Source organism: Trachypithecus francoisi, unplaced genomic scaffold (assembly GCF_009764315.1).
Source record: "Trachypithecus francoisi isolate TF-2019V2 unplaced genomic scaffold, Tfra_2.0 Lachesis_group6, whole genome shotgun sequence".
Classification (NCBI taxonomy): Eukaryota; Metazoa; Chordata; class Mammalia; order Primates; family Cercopithecidae; genus Trachypithecus; species Trachypithecus francoisi.
In genome coordinates this window covers 56,929,056-56,952,335 of record NW_022681471.1, presented here as the reverse complement: position 1 = coordinate 56,952,335, position 23,280 = coordinate 56,929,056, and the positions used below count along the sequence as shown (strand labels likewise).

General features: G+C 37.2%; 1 pseudogene; it reads right to left on the bottom strand.

Moving 5' to 3' along the window:
• Positions 1-1,449: 1,449 nt before the first annotated feature.
• Positions 1,450-21,942, bottom strand: LOC117077714 (annotated as a pseudogene).
• Positions 21,943-23,280: the final 1,338 nt, after the last annotated feature.

Genomic DNA, 23,280 nt, shown 5'->3' with positions numbered 1-23,280 from the left:
GACACCTTCTTCAATAAATGGTGCTGGCATAATTGGGTAGCCACATGCAAAAGAATAAAACTAAATCCCTATTTTTCAATATATACCAATTAAATAAAAATGGACTAAAGACTTAAATGTAAGACCTGAAACTAGAAAATTTCTAGAAGTAAACCTAAGAAAAAACTATTTTGGACATTGGCCTATGCAAAAAAATTATGACGAAGTCCTCAAGAGCAAGTGCAACAATATCAAAAATAGACAAATGAAACTTATTGAAAATAAATATCCTCTTCATAGCAAAAGAAATAATTAACAGCATGAAAAGGCAACCTACAGAATAGGAGAAAATATTCACAAACTATGCATCCGACAAAAGAGTAACATCTAGTATCTTCAAGGAACTCAAACAACTCAAGGAAAAAACCCACTAAAAAGTGGGCAAAGGATATAAACAGATATTCTTCAAAAGAAGGCATGTGAATGACCAAAAATCCTCGACATTACTATTCATCCTATAAAAGGAAATTAAAACCACACTGAGATACCATCTTATACCAGTCAGAATGGCTATTATAAAAAAGTCAAAAATCAATTTGTGTTGGTGAAGATGCAGAGAAAAGGAAATACTTATGCCTGGTTGGTGGAAATTTAAATTTGTAGAAACTTTCAAAAACAATATGGAGATTTTTCAAAAACTAAAAATAGAAATACCATTCAGTCCAGCAATTCTACTGCTAGGTATCTACCCGAAAGACAAAGGAAACTAAATAGTCATATCAAAAAGGTACTTGCACTCGGATATTTGTCACAATACTATTTACAGTAGCAAAGATATGGAATCAAACTAAGTGTCTATTAATGGATAATTGGATAAACAAAATGTGGGCTGTGTGTGTGCATGTGTGTGTGTGCCTCTGTGTGTGTGTGTGTGTGTGTGTGTGTGTACCTGAGTAGTACCATGGAGTACTACTCAGCTCTAAAAAAAAATAAAATTATGTATTTTTGAGTAACATGAATGGAACTGGAAGCCATTATTTTAAGTGAAATAACTCAGAAACAGAATGTCAAATATTGCACGTTCTCACTTATAAGCAGGATCTAAATAATGTGTACACAAGGACAATAGAGAGTGAAATAATAGATATTGGAAACTTGGAAAGATGGGAGGGTGGGAGAGCAGTTAGGAATGAGAAATTAACTAATGGGCACAATGTACACTAGACAGTGATGGTTACACTAAAAGCCTAGACTTCACCACCATACAATATATTCATGTAACAAAATTGCACTTGTGCCCCGTAAATATATAAAAAGAGAAATTTAAAATATCTTCACAAAGACTTCTTGTATCCAAATATAACAATGGATATTGAAGGTGGTAGTATTTTAGAGAGAGTTTGAGTTACATATAATTAATTGCCTATGATGTTTGATTTATGATGTGGAATGTCATATCTGTAAGAGTCTTTATTCCTTACAAACAACACCCATGAACCTAGCAGAAACGAAAGAATCCTTGGCAATGCCTTCAAGAAGTAATGAAAAGTAAGGTTATGTCAGATTCTGGTAACATTTTTTTTGCAATATTCCAAATTGGTGGTAAGTGATTATGAAACCTCTTGTATCAATAGAAAAGGTGGGGGTGGGAAAATACAAATGGACAACAAACAAGTAATTATATACTCAAATTCACTATTACAATGAAATATCAGTTCTCGCTTATTGCACTGATATTAATTAAGTTAGAGTAGAATGCAGACACATTCTTTGTTAAACAAAATAACCAAGTTTATTAAATAAAGAAAAAGTATACATATAGAAGACTTATATTCCTTCACTGACTTATGCTTATATTATTCTTTCTTTGAAGTATCTAACTGACAAATATTTTCTAGTCTAATGATTAGTTCAGTTTATTCTATTCTCATAATCTTCACATACAATGATGTTTGCTTTTATTAAATCTCTGTGACTTTGGTTTTAATTTTTAATTTTAGTGAAGGCTGATTTTAACAAGGTGGGAATTAATGATATTTAAAGAATTTACATTCTTACCAACAGTGTATAAGAGTTCCCTTTTCTCCACATTCTCAGCAGCATTTTTTATCACTTGACTTTTGGATATAAACTATTTTAACTGGGGTGAGATAATATCTCATTGTTGTTTTTAATTTGCCTTTCTATGATAATCAATGATGTTGAGCACCTTTTCCTATGTCTGTTTGACATTTGTATGGCTTCTTTTGAGAAATGTCTATTTAACGCTTTTGTCCATTTTAAAAATCAGATTATTGAATGTTTTTCCTATAGAGTTATTTGAGCTCCTTATATATTCTGGTTATGAATCCCTTGTCAGATGGATAGGTAGCAAATATTTCTCTCCTTCTGTGGGTTGTATCTTCATGTTGTTGACTGTGTCCTTTGCTGTGCAGAAGTTTTTTTTTTTTTTTTTTTTTTGAGACAGAGTCTCGCTCTGTCGCCCAGGCTGGAGTGCAGTGGCCGGATCTCAGCTCACTGCAAGCTCCGCCTCCCGGGTTTACGCCATTCTCCTGCCTCAGCCTCCCAAGTAGCTGGGACTACAAGCGCCCGCCACCTCGCCCGGCTAGTTTTTATATTTTTTAGTTGAGACGGGGTTTCACCGGGTTAGCCAGGATGGTCTCGATCTCCTGACCTTGTGATGCGCCCGTCTCGGCCTCCCAAAGTGTTGGGATTACAGGATTGAGCCACCGCGCCCGGCCTGTGCAGAAGTTTTTAACTTGATATGATCCCATTGTTCATTTTTGCTTGGTTGCCTGTGCTTGTGGGGTATACTCAATAAAATTTTGCTCAGACCAATGTCCTGGAGAAGTTCCCCAAAGATGTTTTTGGTAATTTCATAGTTTGAAGTTTTATACTTTAGTCTTCAATCAATTTTGATTTGATTTTTGTATATAGTGAGAAATAATGGTTTAGTTTTATTCTTCTGCATATGACTATCCAGTTTTCCCACGACCATTTATTGAAGTAATTGTGTTTTCCCCAAGGGATGTTCTTGGCACTTCTTTTGTTGAAAATGAGTTCATTACAGACATGTGGATTTGTTTCTGGGTTCTCTATTCTGTTTCATTGGTCTAAGTGCCTGCTTTTATGCTAGTACTAAAATTTATATGAAACCACAAAAGACTCAGAATAGCTAAAGCTAGCCAAAACAAAACAAAACAAATGAAAAAAATCCCTGAAGTCATCACATTACTACTATATTATAACTTAAATTCAGGTAATGTGATTACTTCAGTTTCCCCATGCTCCTTCCCACCCCCTTAGGCTAGTTTTAGCTATTCTGCATCTTTTGTGGTTTCATATAAATTTTAAAGTAGTTTTTTCTATCTCTGGAAGAATGTCCTTAGTATTTTGAGAAGGTTTGCACTGAATCTGTAGATTTCTTTGGGTAGTATGGACAGTTTGAAAAATACTCATCCTTCCAATTCATGTACATGAAATATTATTTCATTTTTTGTTGTCCTCTTCAATTTTTTAATCAATATTTTATAGTTTCCATTTTAGAGATCTTTCCCTTCTTTGGTTAAGTTAGTTCCTAGATAGTTAATTTTATTTATGGCTATTGTAAACAAGTTTACTTTTGATTTCATTTGAAGATTGTTCATTGTTGGCATATAGAAATGTTATTAATTTTTGTACACTGATTTTGTATCCTGCAACTTTACGGATTTTATCAGTTTTAATAGTGTTTTGGAAGCGTCTTTAGGTTTCTTCAAACATAAGATCAGTTCATTTGCAAACAAGAATAATTTCACTTCTTTCTTTCTGATTTGGATGTCCTTTATATCTTTCTCTTGCCTGGTTGATGTAGGTAGGATTTCTATTACTGTATTAGTGTGTTCACACACTGTAAATAAAGACATACCTGAGACTGAGTAATTTATAAAAAGAAAGAGGTTAATAAACTCACAGTTCCACGTGGCTGGGGAAGCCTCATAATCATAGCCGAGGGCAAAGCAGGAGAAAACACATCTTACATGGTGGCAAGCAAGAGAATGTGTGCAGGGGAACTATCTTTTATAAAACCATCAGAACTCATGAGACTTATTTACTATCACAGTAACACCATGAGAAAAACCAACCTTCATGATTCAATTTCTTCCCACCAGACCCTTCCCACGACACATGGGGATTATGGAAACTACAATTAATGATGAGATTTGGGTGGGGATATAAATCTGCCTTTGGCCCATCCCAAATCTCAGGTCATCACATTTCAAAACACAATCATACCTTCCCAACAAGTCTCCCAAACTCTTAACTCATTCTAACATTAACCCAAAAGTCCAAATTTGAAGTCTCATCTGAGACAAGGCAAGTCCCTTCTGCCTATGAGCCTGTAAATTCAAAAGCAAGTTAGTTACTTCCTGGACACGATGAGGGTACAGGCATTGGGTACATAGACCCATTCCAAATGGGAAAAATTGGCCAAAACAAAAGGAGCTAAAGGCCCCATGTAAGACCAAAATCTAGCAGAGAAGACAAATCTTAAAGCCCCAAAATGATCTCCTTTGACTCTATGTCTCACATGTAGGTCACACTGATACAAGAGGTAGGCCCCCACAGCCTTGAGCAGCTTCACCCCTGTGACTTTGCTGGGTACAGCCCCCCTTCTGGCTGCTTTGCGTGTCTGTGACTGGCATTGAGTGCCTGTGACTATAGGTGGATCTACGATTCTGGGGTCTGGAGGATGGTGGCCCTCTTCTCACAGCTTCGCTAGGCAGTGCCCCAGTGGGGACTCTGTGTGTGGGCTCCCACCCCGTATTTCCCTTCTGCACTGGCCTACCAGAGGTTCTCCATGAGGGCGCTGCCCCTGCAGCACACCTCTGCCTGAATATTCAGGCATTTTCATGCATCTTCTGAAGTCTAGGCAGAGCTTTCCAAACCTCAATTTTTGATTTATATGCACCTGCAGGCCCAATACCCTATGTAAGCCACCAAGAACTGGGGCTTGTGCCCTCTGAAGCAACAGCCTGAGCTGTATGTTGACCCCTTTTAGCCACAGCTGAGATTCAGGGGACTAAGTACCAAGACTGCACAAAGCAGAAAAGCCATGGGTCCGGTCCAGAAAAAAATATTTTCTCCTAGGTGTCTGAGATTGTGATGGGGGGGAATGCTAGGAGGATCTCTAACATGCCCTGGAGACATTTTCTTCATTGTCTTGTTAATTAACATTTGGCTCCTCCTTACTTCTGCAAATTTCTGCAGCTTGCTTGGATTTCTCCTCAGAAAATGGGTTTTTCTTTTCTATCACATTGTCAGGGTGAAAAATTTCCAAACCTCTACTCTTCGCTTCCCTTTAAACATAAGTTCCAATTCCAAACCACCTTTCTCAAGTATAAAGTTCCACAGATCTCTACGGCAGGGGCAAAATGCCACCAGATTTTTTTTTTTTTTCCTAAGGCTTAACAAGAGTCACCTCTGCTGCATTCCCAGCAACTTTTTCACCTTCACTTGAGACCACCTCAACCTGGACTTATTGTCTATATCACTATCATCATTTTGGTCAACACGATTCAACAGGTTTCTAGGAAGTTCTAACATTTTTCATATTTTCCTGTCTTCTTCAGAGCCCTCCAAACTGTTCCAACCTCTGCCTGCTATTCAGTTCTAAAGTCACTTCCACATTTTTGGGAATTTTTACAATAGCTTTACACCCCACTCTACTGGTACCAATTTGCTGTATTAGTCTGTTCAAATGCTGCTAATAAAGACATAAGTGAGACTGAGTAATTTATAGAGAAAAACATGTTTAATGGACTTACAGTTCCACATGGCTGGGGTGGTCTCACAATCATAGTGGAAGGTGAAGGAGGAGCAAAAGCATGTCTTGCATGGTGGCAGGCAAGAGAGCATGTGCAGGGGAATTGCCCTTTATAAAACCATCAGATCTCCTGACACTTATTCACTATCATGAAAATAGCACAGGAAAGATTCACCCCCACGATTCACTTACTCCTCACTGGGTCCCTACCAGGACATGTGGGGATTGTAGAAACTACCATTCAAGATGAGATTTGGGTGGGGACACAGCCAAACCATATCAAGTATTATGTGGAATAACAGTTGTGAAATTAGGCTTTCTTTTCATTTTCCAGATCTTAGAGGAAACATTTTCAGTTTCTCCCCATTCAGTATGATACTATCTGTGGGTCTTTCATATATGGCTTTTATTATGTCATAGTATGTTTCTTCTAGATTGATGTTTTGTCATTTTTTTAATCATTAAGTAATGTTGAATTTTACCAAATGCTTTTTCAGCATCAACTGAAATAATCTTATGGGATTTTTCAAGGGAAAAGAGCCTTATTTTTAAAATAAATCAATTATTTAAAGTATACTTGAGATAGCATCTTTCATTTAATCCTGAGTTAATTGTGTACAATCACTATAATATTGCAATGACATTCTGGAAATAAGTTCCAAGTACATCACCATATGCTTATTAGTAGCTATCACACAAATCTAGTGACTTTGAGGAAAGATTTTACTAATTTTTCACTGACTCTGAGATATTCATCTCACAGTATAACTGTGATTTATCTGAACATTTACAAATTTTGACAAAATTCTTTTCTTTCCATTGCAGGCATCAATACGTTAAATTATATACTACAATTCAAGTAAAATAATGATGGTTATCAGTGTGCTTTCTGATACTGCACATGATAGACAGAGTGAAATTACAGCATAAAGAGTAACCAGAAACCTATATTGTAAACTTTATTTGGCTGCAAATATCTTGCAACAAATAAATACTAATATGATAAATAGTTACTAATATACGTAACACATGGAGCATAACAGTCCTGGATTGTAGTATACCTGTAAAACCCTTTATAGCAGTTTTTTCCCACCTTTTTAAAAAAAAAAAATCACCTTTGTTTCCAATGAGAAAAATTAAATTCAAATTAAATTAATTAAATAGCTTTAACTATAAATTTATTCCTAACAGAAATTAATACTAAGGAATAAGATTTTGTTGGCTAGGATGTTTTGGAAGGTCAAACGCCATTGTATTGTCTAAGGTTTTTTTCACTCTGTGAACTCAGAAAATCTGAGGTAGGTCTAAGTTAATTTAGAAAATGTATTTTGCCAAGGTTTAGGACATGTCCATGACAGCCTCAGGAAGCCCTGACGACATGTGCCCGAGGTGGCTGGGGCACAGCTTGGTTTTATACATTTTAGAGAGACATGAAACATCAATCAGCATGTATAAGAAGTACATTGATTCCACCTACAAAGGTGGAGACAACCCAAAGCAAGCCCCTGCCCCCATCCTCGCCACTGGGGCTTCCAGGTCATAGGTAGGTGAGAGACAGATGGTTGATTTTTTTTTAGTTTCTGGTAAGTCTTTCTAAAGGAGGCAATCAAATATGCATCTATCTGAGTGTTCAGAGGGATAACTTTGAATAGAATAGGAGGCAGGATTGCCCTAAGCAGTTCCCACCTTAGTTTTTCCTTAGTGATTTTGGAGGCCCAAGACCGGGTCTCTCATATGTTTTTCTTTCATAACCAATTTTTGTCTCCATTGAATATGTATGGCTTAAAGTTGATGAAAATACATTAAATAGCCTTTAACATTATTAGAGGGGAAAAAACCTAGTGAGTAACAATGGAGGTTGAGATAGTTGACTTCTAGACTATCACTGTTCTGTGCTGGCTGAATGATCTCAGAAGAAATCATGTCTCTTTATTTTCTTGTTTTGGAAAACACAGGAATAGCGTAAAACCTAATTTCTTGGAAAAATTACTTAATCTCACTGGATTCAGAGTTCTTGGTTATTACTTGAAGGAATTGGTATAGACGAGTTGCTGTCAATTCTGGATGCACTTTCCTGGGACATATAAGAGATATCAATGCTCAGTTATATTTACCCAAATCAATTAAACCAGTCTCTGTAGGATGTGGTCTAATCAGTGGTTCTACAACTGTAGTGTGAATCAGAATCACCTGAAGAGTTTGTTAAAACACAGATTGGTAGGCCTCACTCTCAGAGCTTCTGATTCAGTAGGTTTGGGAGGGTGAGGCCTACAAAGTTGTATTATCAAGTTCTCAGATAACGCTATGCTATTGGTCTGTGGACCACACTTTGAGACTGATTGGACTAGGCATATGTGTAAATGTGTGTGTGTATCTTTCTCTCTCTCTCTCTCTCTCTCTCTCTCTCTGTGTGTGTGGTGTGTGTGTGTGTATCTAATCAGGTGAATTCTTATCTCAAAACTCATGGTATAGAAAACACCAATAAGGTTGCTTAAGTTCTAAGATACAGAGATTTTAACATAATAAGAGTTGCTAAACATCAAGATAATTTATATAGAAAAGAGACCTGTGGACAAATATCAACTTATTGGTGACTTTTCATTAAAAACTTGTTCTTATAAAGCCTTTTACAGTATTTTTTGAAAACTAACTTTTTTTTTTTTTTTTTTTTACTGCATATATTGTTCTTCTTTCTCCACAGATAGCTTAGTTTAATCAGTGTCTCATCGTTTGATAAGACCAATGGAAGATTTGAATAGTAGCCAGGTGTTTTCAAATTGCTTGAAGAGAATCTTATAAATTAGTAGTTCAGAGGCAATTCTGCAATTGTTTCAATACGTGAAATTGCAGTAGTGCTGTAAGTACTGATTCTTTTACATGACCATGTATAAACCAAGGAGTATTCTGTATTTTTCAGTATCAATAAAGAGCCCAATTTTTTAGATGAACTATTTAAAGGCTTTTCCTTTGGTCCCTTATATTTTCCTTCCTTTCCTAGAGGCCCTCACTCGTCAGGCCTCTCACACCTCATGCCTTCATCCCCTCTCAGTTCCTCCAGGATGAGGACTGTCTCCCATTGTAGTGATGAGCCACTTCATCCCCTCTCAGTTCCTCCAGGATGAGGACTGTCTCCCATTGTAGTGATGAGCCACTTCATCCCCTCTCAGTTCCTCCAGGATAAGGACTGTCTCCCATTAGTGATGAGCCAGGAAAACATCTGAATGCATGCTGTCACCAAAATAAACAACCTTGGGCTCAGGTTTGCCAGTCATTTTCTTCAAAACTTTATAGAGGTGGATAGCATTCCCTTGGGGTAGCAGCCAGGTGTACAGAGATGGCAGTGCCTGCTGCTCTTCATTATTCTTGAGTCTCTGGAAAGGCCTCTGACGTAGTAAATGAAAGAAGAAAACAAGCTTCAACACATTTGTAATCACAATGTCAAAAAGGGCTTCAAAATCATTCCCAATGACATCTTCACAGAGAAATCTATCATAATCACTGTGAGAACTGGTAATTAACATAATCGTTTTCCCAGCATTCTTTAGCTGTTGAAGCCATTTTTCTAACAGATTCAGGACAACCATATAAATATCTGCCTGGATCTCTTTTTATTTCTGGAAAATATATACTACAATTTTCCTTAAAAGCTGACATTTTGTAATTGTGTTGAATACCAGCAAATATATCCTTCCAAAAATAAAAGAGTTTTTGATCACTGTTTGGTTTTGTTAAGTAGTCCACCACTCTGGCACATCAAAAAGTTACTGGAAGGTCAAAGTAGTTATCATAAAACAGTACTCTCCTGAGTGGCAAGCCATTCCAGTGTCCAACAAGAACTGCTTCCATTCCTTCTTGTCATATGCCTTTGCCAGCACCTCTGGAGTCAGCATATGGGTGCCATGGCTTTCGCTGAGAAGAGTGCCATTATCTGCAAATTTAATGAAATTCTCGTCTTCTAAATCCAGTGCCAAACCCTTGAAACAGAAAGACCAATCCTCTGGGGTCACATTGAGCATTTCCTTATCATACCTTTTCTCCTAAACTAGAAACTGGGCAAAGCTATTGTAAATGAGCAGGGTGCTTTGGAGCAGGTTGTAGTGACACAGACTGTAGTCTGAGTTTTAGCTGGCAGAGTCACTGGTGACTGGGAAAAACAGCTGAACCATGGCTGCGTGGGAAAATGGGGAGTGTCTCAACCTGGCAGGGTGTGAGGAGCAGACAGGTGGGACACTGCCAATTAATCCTACGATTTTTGTCCTTCATTCTATTAAAATGATGTATCACATTAATTGATTTGTGCATATTGAACCATCCTTGCATCACATAGATAAATCCCACTTGGTCATGATGAATGATCTTTGTAATGTATTTTTGAATGTGGTTTCCCAATATTTTCTTTAAGATTTTGGCTTCATTATTTGTCAGAGATATTAGCCTGTAGTTTTCCTTTATTCGCATGTCTTTGTCTGGTTTTGTTATAAGGGCAATACCAGGTTCATAGATGAGTTTGGAAATATTCTCTCCTCCTCTATTTTCAGAATAGTTCAGTAAATTGCTATTTATTCTTTAAATGTTTGATAGAATTCAGCATTGAAGCCATGGTACCAGATTTCTTTTTTAACTTTTATTTATTTATTTATTTATTTATTTTTTATTATTAACTTTAAGTTCTAGGGTACATGTGCATAACGTGCAGGTTTGTTACATATGTATACTTGTGCCATGTTGGTGTGCTGCACCCATCACGTCGCAGCACCCATCAATTCGTCATTTATATCAGGTATACTCCCAATGCAATCCCTCCCCCTCCCCACTCCCCTGATAGGCCCCAATGTGTGATGTTCCCCTTCCCGAGTCCAAGTGATCTCATTGTTCAGTTCCCACCTATGAGTGAGAACATGCGGTGTTTGGTTTTCTCTTCTTGTGATAGTTTGCTAAGAATGATGGTTTCCAGCTGCTTCCATGTCCCTACAAAGGACTCAAACTCATCCTTTTTAAGGCTGCATAATATTCCATGGTGTATATGTGCCACATTTTCTTAATCCAGTCTGTCACAGATGGACATTTGGGTTGATTCCAAGTCTTTGCTATTGTGAATAGTGCCGCAATAAACATACGTGTGCATGTGTCTTTATAGCAGCATGATTTATAATCCTTTGGGTATATACCCAGTAGTGGGATGGCTGGGTCATATGGTACATCTAGTTCTAGATCCTTGAGGAATCGCCATACTGTTTTCCATAATGGTTGAACTAGTTTACAATCCCACCAACAGTGTAAAAATATTCCTATTTCTCCACATCCTCTCCAGCATCTGTTGTTTCCTGACTTTTTAATGATTGCCATTCTAACTGGTGTGAGATGGTATCTCATTGTGGTTTTGATTTGCATTTCTCTGATGGCCAGTGATGATGAGCATTTTTTGATGTGTCTGTTGGCTGTATGAATGTCTTCTTTTGAGAAATGTCTGTTCATATCCTTTGCCCACTTTTTGATGGGGTTATTTGTTTTTTCTTGTAAATTTGTTTGAGTTCTTTGTAGATGTGGATATTAGCCCTTTGTCAGATGAGTAGATTTCAAAATTTTCTCCCATTCTGTAGGTTGCCTGTTCACTCTGATGGTAGTTTCTTTTGCTGTGCAGAAGCTCTTTACTTTAATTAGATCCCATTTGTCAATTTTGGCTTTTGCTGCCATTGCTTTTGGTGTTTTAGACATGAAGTCCTTGCCCATGCCTATGTCCTGAATGGTACTACCTAGATTTTCTTCTAGGGTTTTTATGGTATTAGGTCTAACATTTAAGTCTCTAATCCATCTAGAATTAATATTCGTATAAGGAGTAAGGAAAGGATCCAGTTTCAGCTTTCTACTTATGGATAGCCAATTTTCCCAGCACCATTTTTAATAGGAATCCTTTCCCCATTCTTGTTTCTCTCAGGTTTGTCAAAGATCAGATGGCTGTAGATGTGTGGTATTATTTCTGAGGACTCTGTTCTGTTCCATTGGTCTATATCTCTGTTTTGGTACCAGTACCATGCTGTTTTGGTTACTGTAGCCTCGTAGTATAGTTTGAAGTCAGGTAGCGTGACCCCTCCAGCTTTGTCCTTTTGACTTAGGATTGTCTTGGCAATGCGGGCTTTTTTTGGTTCCATATGAACTTTAAAGCAGTTTTTCCAATTCTGTGAAGAAACTCATTGGTAGCTTGATGGGGATGGCATTGAATCTATAAAAAACCTTGGGCAGTATGGCCATTTTCACGATACTGATTCTTCCTATCCATGAGCATGGTATGTTCTTCCATTTGTTTGTGTCCTCTTTGATTTCACTGAGCAGTGGTTTGTAGTTCTCCTTGAAGAGGTCCTTTACATCCTTGTAAGTTGGATTCCTAGGTATTTTATTCTCTTTGAAGCAATTGTGAATGGAAGTTCATTCCTGATTTGGCTCTCTGCTTGTCTGTTACTGGTGTATAAAGCTTGTGATTTTTGCACATTAATTTTGTATCCTGAGACTTTGCTGAAGTTGCTTATCAGCTTAGGGAGATTTTGGGCTGAGACGATGGGGTTTTCTAAATATACAATCATGTCATCTGCAAACAGGGACAATTTGACTTCTTCTTTTCCTAACTGAATACCCTTGATTTCTTTCTCTTGCCTGCCTATGCCCTAGCCAGACTTCCAACACTATGTTGAATAGGAGTGGTGAGAGAGGGCATCCCTGTCTTGTGCCAGTTTTCAAAGGGAATTTTTCCAGTTTTTGCCCATTCAATATGATTTTAGCTGTGGTTTGTCATAAATAGCTCTTATTTTTGAGGTACGTTCCATCAATACCGAATTTATTGAGCATTTTTAGCATGAAGGGCTGTTGAATTTTGTCAAATCCTTTTCTGCATCTGTTGAGATAATCATGTGGTTCTTGTCTTTGGTTCTGTTTATATGCTGGATTACGTTTATTGATTTGTGAATGTTGAACCAGCCTTGCATCCCAAGGATGAAGCCCACTTGATCATGGTGGATAAGCTTTTTGATGTGCTGCTGAATCCGATTTGCCAGTATTTTATTGAGGATTTTTGCATCGATGTTCATCAGGGATATTGGTCTAAAATTCTCTTTTTTTGTTGTGTCTCTGTCAGGCTTTGGTATCAGGATGATGTTGGCCTCATAAAAAGAGTTAGGGAGGATTCCCTCTTTTTCAATTGATGGAATAGTTTCAGAAGGAATGGTACCAGCTCCTCCTGTACCTGTGGTAGAATTCAGCTGTGAATCCATCTGGTCCTGGACTTTTTTTTGGTTGGTAGGCTATTAATTATTGCCTCAATTCAGAGCCTGCTATTGGTCTATTCAGGGATTCAACTTCTTCCTGGTTTAGTCTTGGAAGAGTGTAAGTGTCCAGGAAATTATCCATTTCTTTTAGATTTTCTAGTTGATTTGCGTAGAGGTGTTTATAGTATTCTCTGATGGTAGTTTGTATTTCTGTGGGGTCCGTGGTGATATCCCCTTTATCATTTTTTATTGCGTCTATTTGATTCTTCTCTCTTTTCTTCCTTATTAGTCTTGCTAGCAGTCTGTCAATTTTGTTGATTTTTTCAAAAAACCAACTCCTGGATTCATTGATTTTTTGGAGGGTTTTTTGTGTCTCTATCTCCTTCAGTTCTGCTCTGATCTTAGTTATTTCTTGCCTTCTGCTAGCTTTTGAATGTGTTTGCTCTTGCTTCTCCAGTTCTTTTAATTGTGATGTTAGAGTGTCCATTTTAGATGTTTCCAGCTTTCTCTTGTGGGCATTTAGTGCTATAAATTTCCCTCTACACACTGCTTTAAATGTGTCCCAGAGATTCTAGTATGTTGTATCTTTGTTCTCATTGGTTTCAAAGAACATCTTTATTTCTGCCTTCATTTCGTTATGTATCCAGTAGTCATTCAGGAGCAGGTTGTTCAGTTTCCATGTAGTTGAGCGGTTTTGATTGAGTTTCTTAGTCCTGAGTTCTAGTTTGATTGCACTGTGGTCTGAGAGACAGTTTGTTATAATTTCTGTTCTTTTACATTTGCTAAGGAGTGCTTTACTTCCAAGTATGTGGTCAATTTTGGAATAAGTGCGATGTGGTGCTGAGAAGAATGTATATTCTGTTGATTTGGGGTGGAGAGTTCTATAGATGTCTATTAGGTCTGCTTGGTGCAGAGATGAGTTCAATTCCTGGATATCCTTGTTAACTTTCTGTCTCGTTGATCTGTCTAATGTTGACAATGGAGTGTTGAAGTCTCCCATTATTATTGTATGGGAGACTAAGTCTCTTTGTAAGTCTCTAAGGACTTGCTTTATGAATTTGGGTGCTCCTGTATTGGGTGCATATATATTTAGGATAGTTAGCTCTTCCTGTTGAATTGATCCCTTTACCATTATGTAATGGCCTTCTTTGTCTCTTTTGATCTTTGATGGTTTCAAGTCTGTTTTATCGGAGACTAGGATTGCAACCCCTGCTTTTTTTTTTGTTCTCCATTTGCTTGTAGATCTTCTCCATCCCTTTATTTTGAGCCTATGTATGTCTCTGCATGTGAGATGGTTCTCCTGAATACAGCAGACTGATGGGTCTTGACTCTTGATCCAGTTTGCCAGTCTGTGTCTTTTAATTGGAGCATTTAGTCCATTGACATTTAAGGTTACTATTGTTATGTGTGAACTTGATCCTGCCATTATGATATTAACTGTTTTTTTTTTTTTTGCCATTTTATTATTTGCTTTCTGCTTGTTTTGTGGTCTTCTCTTTCTTTTTTATTTCTTTCCTGCCTTTCTTTTAGTGAGGTGATTTTCTCTGGTGATTATGATTTAATTTCTTCCTTTTCATTTTTGATGTATTTATTGTACTTTCTTGGTTTGATGTTACCAGGAGCCTTGCTATTAATATCTTATAAGCTATTATTTTAAGGTGAAAATAACTTAACACTTTTTGCATGAATAAACCACAAACAAACAAAAATAAAATTAATAAACACTCTATGCCTTAACTTCATCCTGTCACTTTGTAACTTTTTGTTGTTGCAATTTATATCTCATTGTGCTACTGTGTCTTGAAAAGTTGTTGAAGTTACTATTTTTTATGGTTCATTATTTAGCCTTTCTACTTAACAGTAATTTACACACCACACTTATGGTGTTATATTTTATGTTTTTCTGTGTACCTTCTATTACCAGTGATCTTTTTACCTTCAAATGATTTCTTATTGCTCATTAACATTCTTTTCTTCCTGAATTATGTACTCCATTTAGTATTACTTGTAGGGCATATCTTGTGTTGATAAAAATGCCTCAGTTTTGTTTGTCTGGGGAAGTCTTTATCTCTGTTTAATGTTTGAAGGATAATTTCACTAGATACTACTCTAGGGTGAAAGATTTTCCTTCAGCATTTTTAATATTTCATGCCACTCTCTCATAGCCTGTAAGGTTTCTACTAAAAAGATCTGCTGCCAGACATATTGATGCACCATTGTGTGTGTGTGTGTGTGTTTTCTCATGCTTCTTTTAGAATCCTTTATCTATACTTGACCTTTGAGAGTTGTGTTATTACATGCCTTGAGGAAGTCTTCTTTAGGTTAAATCTGCATGGTGTTCCATAACCTTCTTGTACTTGAATATTACTACATTTCTCTAGGTTTGGAAAGATCTCTGCTTTTATCATTTTGAATAAACTTTCTACTTCTATCTCTTTCTATGCCTCACTTTCAAAGCCAATAACTCAGATATTTGCCCTTTTGAGGATCTTTTCCAGATCCCCCTGGTGTGCCTCACTGTTTTTTATTCTTCTTTTTTTTTTTTTTTTTTGTCTCCTCTGACTGTGTATTATCAAATCGCCTGTCTTCGTGCTCACTAATTCTTCTCTTGACAATTTTGCTATTAGAAGCCTCTGATGGACCTCACAATAACATTACGCATATACAACCATCAGGTCTTTGAGAAACCTGACAAAAAAAAGCAATGGGGGAAAATTTCTTTATTTAATTAATGGTGCTGGGAAAACTGGCTAGCCATATGCAGAAAACTGAAACTGGACCCTTTCCTTACACCTTATACAAAAATTAGCCCAAGATGGATTAAAGACTTAAATGTAAAACCCAAAACCACAAAAACCCTAGAAGAAAACCTGGGCAATACCATTCAGGACATTGGCATGGGCAAAGACTTTATGACTAAAACACCAAAAGCAATGGCAACAAAAGCCAAAATTGACAAATGTGATCTGATCAAACTAAAGAGTTTCTAAACAGCAAAAGAAGCTATCATCAGAATAAACAGGCAACCTACAGATTGGGAGAAAATTTTTGCAAGCTACCCGTCTGACAAAGGGCTAATATCCAGAATCTACAAGAAACTTGAACAAATTTACAAGAAAAAAACAACCCCATCAAAAAGCGGATGAAGGATGTGAATGGAGTCTTCTCAAAAGAAGACATTTATGCGGTCAACAAACATATGAAAAAAGCTCATAATCACTGATCATTAGAAAAATGCAAATCAAAACCACAATGAGATACCATGTCACGCCAGTTAGAATGGCAATCATTAACAAGTTAGGAAGGATGGGTGCGGTGGCTCATGCCTGTAATCCCAGCACTTTGGGAGTCCAAGGTGGGTGGATCACAAGATCAAGAGATCGAGACCATCCTGGCCAACATGGTGAAACCCTGTCTCTACTAAAAATACAAAAATTAGCTGGGCGTGGTTGTACATGTCTGTAGTCCCAGCTACTCGGGAGGCTAAGGGAGGAGAATCACTTGTACCCAGGAGGTGGAGGTTGCAGTGAACTGAGATCACACCACTGCACTCCAGCAGGGCAACAGAGTGAGACTCTGTCCCCCCTCCCCCCCCAAAAAAATCGGGAAACAACAGTTGCTGGTGAGGCTGTGGAGAAATAGGAACGCTTTTACACTGATGGTGGGAAAGTAAATTAGTTCAACTATTGTGGAAGACAGTGTGGTGATTCCTCAAAGATCTAGAATCAGAAATACCATTTGACCCGGCAATCCTGTTACTGGATCTATATCCAAAGGATTATAAATCATTCCACTATAAAGACACATGCATACCTATGTTTATTGCCATACTATTTACAATAGCAAAGACTTATAACCAACCCAAATGCCCATCAATGATAGACTGGATAAAGAAAATGTGGCACATAAACACCATGGAATACTATGAAGTCATAAAAAAGAATGAGTTCAAACCTTTGCATGGACATGGATGAAGCTGGAAACCATTATTCTCAGCAAACTAACACAGGAACAGAAAACAAACACCGCATGTTCTCACTCATAAGTGGGAGTTGAACAATGAGAACACATGGACACAGGGAGGGGAGCATCACACACCGGGACCTGTCAGGGGTGGGAGGCAAGGGGAGGGAGAGCATTAGGACAAATACCTAATTCATGTGGGGCTTAAAACCTAAATGATGGGTAGATAGGTGAAGCAAACCACCATGGCACATGTATACCTATGTAACAACTCTGCACGTACTGCACATGTATCCCAGAACTTAAAGTAAAATATTTTTAAAAAGACTCTGATGCATCCTGCAGTATGACAACTGCATTTTTTAACTCCAGAATTTCTGCTTGACTCTTTTTAATTATTTCAATCTCTTTGTTAAATTTATCTGAAAAAAATTCTGAATTCATTCTATGTGTTATCACAAATTTTTTTGAGTTTCCTCAAGACAGCTACTTTGAATGCTCTGTCTGAAATTTCACATATCTATGTTTCCTCAGAATTTATCCCTGGTGCCTTATTTAGTTCACTTTTTGAGGTTATGTTTCCCTGGATTGTTTTGGATATATGTATTTATTGTAATCTACATTGTCTGGGCTTGTTTGTACCTGTCCTTCTTGTGAATGCTCTCCAGATATTCAAAGAACCTTGAATGTTGTATTCTGGGCTGTATCTGTTTTTATGGGGAGCCCAAACCTAGTAATGCTGTTGTTCTTACAGACCCATAGAGGTAGAAGGTCTGGAAGAATTCTCTGAATAACAAGGCAGAGACTCTTGTTCTTTTCTCTTACTTTCTCCAACACAAATAGAGTCTTTCTCTCTCTTTTCTGAGCCACCTGTCACCACTCACAGGACTGTGCTAGGTCAGACGTGAAATCAGCAAAGCGCTGAGTCTCGCCCAACCACTTCCTTGGTACCACCTAAGTTTAGTCAAAGCACTGAGGCTCTAGAATCAACAGGTGCAAAAGCCACCCAGACCTATGTCCTTTCCTTCAGGGTAGTGAGTTTTCATAGGCTGTGGGTGGGTCCAGAAGAGCCATCTGAGAGCAAGAGACTACAGTCAAAAACCTTAGATATTTACATGATATTCTATTGTACTGGAGCTGAGGTGGCACTCAAATCATAAGACACAGGCTTTCTCACTCTTTCCTCCTTTTTTTTTTTAAAGGCAGAGGAGCCTCATTTTATGGCCACTGCCACCTCAGGCCCATGGTTAGTACTGTCAGACTACTACCACCAATGATTCCTTAAGGCCCAAGGGCTCTTCAGTCAGCTTGTGGTGAAGTGAATGCTGTCTGGCCTACGAGTCACCCGTCAGAGGACTGGGTCCCCTCTGGCCCAGGAAATGTCCAGAAATGCTGTCTAAAGAGCCAAGTCCTGGAATTGAAGAACCCAAGAGCCCACTTTGTGCTCTACCCAACTGTGACTGAGCTGGTACCTAGGTGCAAGACAAAGCCCACATTAGTTTTCCTTTTTTTACTTTTCTGAAACTTAAGGATTCTCATCCAATAGCCACCACAGCTAGGATGAGTCTCATCTGAAGCTAGTAATTCTGAGTCTCACCTATAGCCCTCAACATAGCACATGAGTATTGCTGCTGGTTATTTAGCGCCCAAGTGTTCCTCAGTTAGCAGATGATGAATCCTGCCAGGACTGGATTCTTTGCTTCAAGGCATCGTGTTTTTTTTCTGGCCCAGGGTGTGAATAGAAATGTCTAGGAGCTAGGGCCTGAAAAGGGGGCCTCACAAAACTGAGCAATGCCCTATTCTGCTGTGGCTGAGTGAGCATCCAAGATGCAAGACAACGGCCTCCCCACTCTTCCCTCTTGTCTACTCAAATAGAAAGAAAGGGCCTCTTTTGGAGTCAGGAGCTATGCAGCCTTGGGTTAGGGGAAGAATTATGCCAATACTCCCCTGGATGCCCCAGTTGGTGTCTCAGTATGTCACATGCCCTCCCAATCCACTGTCTCTGGGCCCAGTTCCGCCCTAGGTTTCGCCTAGGGGTTGCAGTTCTTGTGACTTTAACTGCCTTTTAAGTTTATTTGGGTCCCCAGAGCCCTGTAACATGTGCTGGTGATTCTTGCAGGAAATCAAATTCTGACCACTGGGATCAGTGATTGCCCTCTGGCTAGGACTGCTTTAAATGCCTTCTCTGTGAGTAGGCATCGGCTGAATTTGGTTTGGCTTTCCATTCTGCTCTAATAGGACAGCACTGAGTTCATTATCTAGTAATTGCTGTGACTTCCCTCCCCCAGCACCCAGAGATGCTCTTCACAGCATGCCACTGCTAATGGGGGATGGAGGATGAATGGCGCCAGGGCTTCAAGCCTTTTTTTAAACCCCTTTAGTGCCTTTTTCAGTAATATGATATTACAACCCGGTACTGTGACTGTTCACTGTATTTTTGTTCTTACAAAGGTGCTTTTGTGTGTAGATAGTTGTTAAATGGTATGCTTGTCGGGGGGATGATTAGTGGAGCCTTGTATTCCTCCATTTTGCTCCACCCCCTCCTTTTTCTGTTGTTTTGAGTAAGCAACCCCACATTTTCCTTTGGTGCTCAGCCATAAAAATTATGTAGCCAATCCTGAACCCAGTTCCTGGGATATAGTAGCATTCAATAATTTGTAGCATTTAATATATATATATATATATATACTAAGAGTAGATAAATAATAAAAGTTTTTTAAGTTTTAAAAGAACTAATAACCAGTTTTATTTCATCCAAGCTATAATTTATATAAAGATAGAATAATGCTGGTAATAATGGTATGTATGATGAAAATTATGGAAACATAAATATGTATAGATGGAAAAGATTGATATGAAATAAAAACACAGTGGTTGTGTAAAGTCATTTTTATTGTGCACAATTATTTTCCCTATTTTAAAAATGGTATGCCATATTTCTGTTTTATGGGACTGAAAAGTCTCACTAATTAAGTAAATATTGACCAAGCACAGTAATTTTATACATAGCTTCACCTGATAGAAAAGGGCTAACTTAGTACCTGCAATGACATCAAGAAATTATGATGTTAAGAAATCAAAGCAAATTAGTTTCTTACCACGTGTTTGGGCTACTTCTAAATCGTATATTTTTTATTTCAGAACAATTTAATAGAGATTTAAATATTTAGCAGTTCAAATGTTTCTCAATATGAAGAGATTTAGAAATAAAGAAACAAGGTCTGTCCACTTTGATAGATGTTCTACGAAATGGTAAAATGCATAAACCTAAACCTTGGACTTGCCAAAACTCGCCTCTTGAGGTAAAAGTGGAAAATTGAAATCTGTGATTTAATGTTGTATTCCATTTAGGCTGAGATAAAAATCAAATTGAAGTAAAAGTGGAATGACATTGTCAGTATAAAACTGTGCATTCATATTTCACTCATTTTAAACATGAAGTATGCACTTTTCTGCATTTGTTTCCCAAAGTCAAACTGGAAGAAAGCTTTTTGCAACATTGCTCAGATTTTCTCTCAGATTTCAAGCCATTCCAAGTATATTAAGGCCCTTAAATGCTTGCTGAATTTAAAAAGTGGTTGCATGTATGATGACAAAATGCCTGTGCTTTGAAGTCATCTCTGGGTTCTAATTTCCACTTAAATCATTGTAGGAAAAATTAAATGGAGGCTGGGCGCAGTGGCTTACACCTGTAATCCCAGCACTTTGGGAGGCCGAGGCGGGTGGATTACGAGGTCAGGAATTCGAGACCAGCCTGACCAATATGGTGAAACCCCGTCTCTACTAAAAATACAAAAATTAGCCAGGAGTGGTGGTGCATGCCTATAATCTCAGCTACTCAGGAGGCCAAAGCAGGAGAATCGCCTGAATCTGGGAGGAGGAGGTTGCAGTGAGCCAAGATCACACCACTGCACTCCAGCCTGGGTGACAGAGTGAGACTTTGTCTCAAAAAAAATAAAAATAAAAATAGGGCTGGGCGCGGTGGCTCAAGCCTGTAATCCCAGCACTTTCGGAGGCCGAGACGGGCGGATCACGAGGTCGGGAGATCGAGACCATCCTGGCTAACATGGTGAAACCCCGTCTCTACTAAAAAAAAATACAAAAAACTAGCCGGGCGAGGTGGCAGGCACCTGTAGTCCCAGCTACTTGGGAGGCTGAGGCAGGAGAATGGCGTGAACCCGGGAGGCGGAGTTTGCAGTGAGCTGAGATCCGGCCACTGCACTCCAGCCCGGGCGACAGAGCGAGACTCTGTCTCAAAAAAAAAAAAAAAAAAAAAAAAAAAAAAAAATTAAATGGAATAATGCAAATAGAACTGTTAGTACAGTGGCTAGTCCACTGTTGATGCAACAATAGATGCAGATGTAGATAAATAAAAATAATAAATATTCTTATACAGAAATGTTCAAGTTCTTCTACTTCTTGCATAAATTCACTGGAAATTTTCTTTAATAGGTTTACTGTTTATTTGGATCCAGTTAGCTATTAAGTAAAACAATTAACTCAGCAATCATACCTTACATGGCAAATTGTACCGTATATGTCATACAAAGAAACATAGTTTATTATGTATTCTGCTCTGTTACAAATTTTTATATTACACACATAAGAATTATATTTAAAAGAAATATCCTACTTTGTAAGCTCATTAATATTAGTAGATGGTTTAATGAATTATGTTTTAATGCATTTAAATTTACTTTAGGTAATATTCCATTTTTAAAAATAATATTAATGTATTTTCATGCCTTATATGATGAGGCTAGCAATAAGGCAAAATATGTCTCTTAACTTAAGAAACAGATGTTGTACTTTTACTTCTAAATGCCAAATTAGTAAATTATCCTAAGCTTACAGTAAGAGGTTGTATTCATAGGCAATATTATCTTACCATTTCAGTCTCAATTTCTTAGAATTCTCACCTGTAATGACTCCTTTCATGATTGGATTTTCCCTTTCCTGAATACTGATAATGATCATCTATTTTATACAAAGTGAATTCAGAGTTATAAACTGCTGTTAACTCAAAGCAAGGCCCTATTCATGGTAGATGCACTAAGCAGTATATATTATACAAATAGGTATTGTCATCTGTCCGAAGACAGCATTCCCAATAATGGCAATTGTATTGATATTATTTCCTCCTAGGAGCTTAAATTCTAACCATTAAAAATCACTTCTGGGTTTCAGATACTAAAAAGGAAAACAAACGGAGTTATCTTTAAAAGATTAATGTTGAATACTGTTCATATATAAGAGGAGAGGAAAAATTCTGAAGTTCCTTACACTAGCATGGTGTACTTAATGGGATTAGCAATATTTTCCTATTGGTAAACACAGAAAGAACCAGGTTCCGAGAGGCTGGGATGCAGAATCTCAGAATAGTTTTTAATGCTGAATTATGCTTTTATAAACTTGTTCTGAAAAAAAAAGGAGTTTTCTGATTAAAATATTTCTGTAAAATGAGCTAATAACTAGTCTTATATACACCTGTGACTTAAAGTCTTACTGTCAGAATGTTGCAGTGATTTATAACCTATGACTCCCTGTTAGCAGTAAAGCTAAATTTGCAGCCCTGTGATAATTGTTTTGTTTTAATAGGCAAAAACACTCTTATATATATATAATATATATATATAATAGTATATATATACACACTCTATATATAGTATATATAATATAGTATATAGTACATATATAGTATATTAATATTATAGTATTTTAATATAATATAATATACTATAGTATACTATAATATAATATACTATTGTATACTATAATATAATATAATATATAGTATATATACACTATGGTATATATAATTTTATTTTATATATAATATATAATATACTATATATAATGTGTGTATAAATATATGTGTGTATATATGTGTATATAGGTATACTTATATTTTTGTGAAAGAAAATATAATTTTATATTTTCAAATATTTGTTTTTTACTTTAAGCTTCTGAATTTCACATCACACTTAGAAATGCCTTCTTGTGGGTAAAACATTCCCATACATTTTTGTTTACAATTTTTGCTTATACATCGAGAGCCTAAATATCCTGAAATGTATTCTTATTTCAAAGATAAGAGTTTTAACTAATTATTTTCAAATAGCTAATTATGTTTAAAATATATATTGAAAAATGCATCCTTTCATTACTAATTTGAAATGCTAATTTTATTACTTGCTATGGGAATTAACCTTGTTTTGTGTTTCTCTTTTATTCCATTGATGTGTATGTTTATTCCTCTTTTAGTACCAAATACTG